The 2,497-nt window shown below is 45.0% G+C and overlaps 1 non-coding gene across 1 annotated transcript; it reads right to left on the reverse strand.

Moving 5' to 3' along the window:
* Nucleotides 1-461: 461 nt before the first annotated feature.
* On the reverse strand, nucleotides 462-581 carry LOC147899528 (U5 spliceosomal RNA). The gene has a single exon (XR_015541480.1). It is a non-coding gene; the product is annotated as a U5 spliceosomal RNA (small nuclear RNA).
* Nucleotides 582-2,497: the final 1,916 nt, after the last annotated feature.

Here is a 2,497-nt window from a genome sequence, read left to right on the forward strand (position 1 = left end):
ACACTACAGTGTGAAAGGAGAGAATAAGGGCAGCAACCGCCCCAGTCCGCCAAACGTGTGCATATGCTATAGTGCCAGGTAGCAAAACAACGCAAGCAGAAAGGAACAGAGAAGATCGTATTACTGTGAGAAAAAATGTCATGCGCCCGACCCGACCGTGCTAATGAAGCTTCAGTGCAGAGCTTCAAGTTTGCCTCGATGATGATGCTCGCTTAGGGCAAACTCAAAATCGCTGCAATGTATCCTCTTCCCTGCACTTTTGGATTCTGAAGGGAAACGTACAGAGGATGGCTCCCAAGACCGGGGAAATGAAGCGGAAAAGTGGTGCGACTTGGACTCAGAGCCCAGAAGAGCACTCTGGAATGGCAAGCTGCAGCAACGCAGGGAGGACACGGTGATACTGAAAGTCGAAAAATCCGAAGCGTCGCGCCGCATTCCGTCTTCGAAATTCTCTCGAAGGGCGCCTCTCACAAAGAAAGGAGCCACACCAAAAATTCGGATATGCTGCTATCTGTGCCGAGCACACGGTATTCTTTAGTAAAAGGCGAAAGAATAGTTCGCTCTGTGCTCAACACGCAGCTTCCATATGATGAAAGTCGCCGTTTGTGAGGTTATATTCCGCACCATACACTGGCCCTTTGCGTTTACCATATGTGGGATGTAAAATGTAACACGTGTCCACTCGTAAACTGGTGTCAGGTGCGCAACTTTGTGCAAGGCCATTCTACAATGTTTGTTTTGTTTTGAGAGCCGGCTTTGCTGCGTTGGGCTTGCACACATCTCATGGAGAACTCTTTCCCCCCACCTTATTTATTCGGCGCCACCTCAAGTGTGGACCCTCTGGCAATCAGAGAAGATACCGAGGCCCTGACAAACACAAGCATGCGGGACTTGCCTCCGACCCCCCAGGGCCTCGGGCTCACCATGCTAAAACTCCATAAATCGACGGGTGCTCGAACTAGATCTGCCATACCCATACCGGGCGTCGACTCAACGGTGGTGTCACCAAGCATCCGAGGTCTCGCCCCTCTCCATATGCCTTGCTTTCAACATGGTCCCCTCTACGTACTTGCGCTCCAACGCTTTCTCGTTCTACAATGCATTTCTTGGCATCTTGCACGAATTCCTCGCATTTCATCATGTGCTCATCATTCTTGTTTGCGCGAGCATCCTTTACTGGCGACCGCCCCAGGTCCGAGAAATGTTGCAATTTTTCGACTTCCAATAGAACCGTGGATTTTGCGGGTCTTTGGCCCTTTGTGAATTGAATTGAATTTCTTTAAAGAAAATCCCAAAGTCATAGGGTGATGTGGAATTTGACCATACGTAGTTTTATATAACCATCGTGATTACGATCAAATGTGATTAAAAAGACCCAAGGTTACGTTTCACCGACATGGTCGGATGGTGTGCTAGATTAAAGATAAGATAAGGTGATGATATGGCTCATCGACTGCATGCCACTTTTGTGTGAGATGTGGCCTTTAGGTGACCATGACACCATGGAACCACGTGTCTACCATCCAAGCTGCTGCTAGTATATCTACCATATACAGGACCACTACATCTTCGACTTCTTTTTGCATTCTATTAAAAACAAGCCAACTACTGCCCAAAACTCATCTATTCATATCTCAAACGCAGTGCTCTAGTTAGTATCAGCCGGCCACAAACTCATACTTTGCTTTCGAATACACATTTCCATCCTCATCCCCTGTGATGAAAAGGGATGAGACTTGTTCTCATCATCCACCAAGCATCTACAAAGGATCCTAGATCTTTCAACATTGCTCAATATTATACATGAACACTATCATCTCATCTACATAACCAATCTCAAGGGTATTTGGGCATCCACTAAGAATAGCTTCTCAATGATCATGCTTGCCTTCTTATAATGCTCGCTTCCTTGGACTTGTCCTCCCCCTTTTCTCTCGATCTATTTTCATCTTTCAAAAATTCCTTACTAGATGTTTAGGCATAGTGTAGTGGGTAGCACTTTTCTTTCTTTTACAAGGGAGTCACTATCCTCAAAAGCCCCATTATCTTTCTTCTTTATCTTTTGTTTTTCTCACTTCCATTGCTTTCATTTTGTGGTAATCATCATCATCATTATCAGAGAGTCTCTACTTTGCTTCCTTCTATATCAACAAGGGACCGAGCTACTCAAACGTCAACAATGGCTTTTTGAGCTCTCATGGTTGTCTCCTATGCATTGTAACCCCTAGGTAATTTACAAACCATGAGGGTGGCCAACTAGCTACTTTCCACCTTCTTACCAATACGGGACAAATGATCCTTCACAAATTTGAGCTTAACTAGAGGTTCACATACTCTCCACTTTTAACATCGACAACTAGTTTGTAGCATTACAATCCATCCAATATTTATGAGACTCATGAGTCATATTGGTCACATAAATTGTCCAAGCCTTGGATGTGATCATTACCAACCGTATGTGTGAAACGACTAAAAATCTACAATCTCCCCTGTGATC

This window comes from Dipteris shenzhenensis, chromosome 8 (genome assembly GCF_047967505.1).
Source record: "Dipteris shenzhenensis isolate YYH24624 ecotype China chromosome 8, Dip_SZ_1.0, whole genome shotgun sequence".
NCBI lineage: Eukaryota > Viridiplantae > Streptophyta > Polypodiopsida > Gleicheniales > Dipteridaceae > Dipteris > Dipteris shenzhenensis.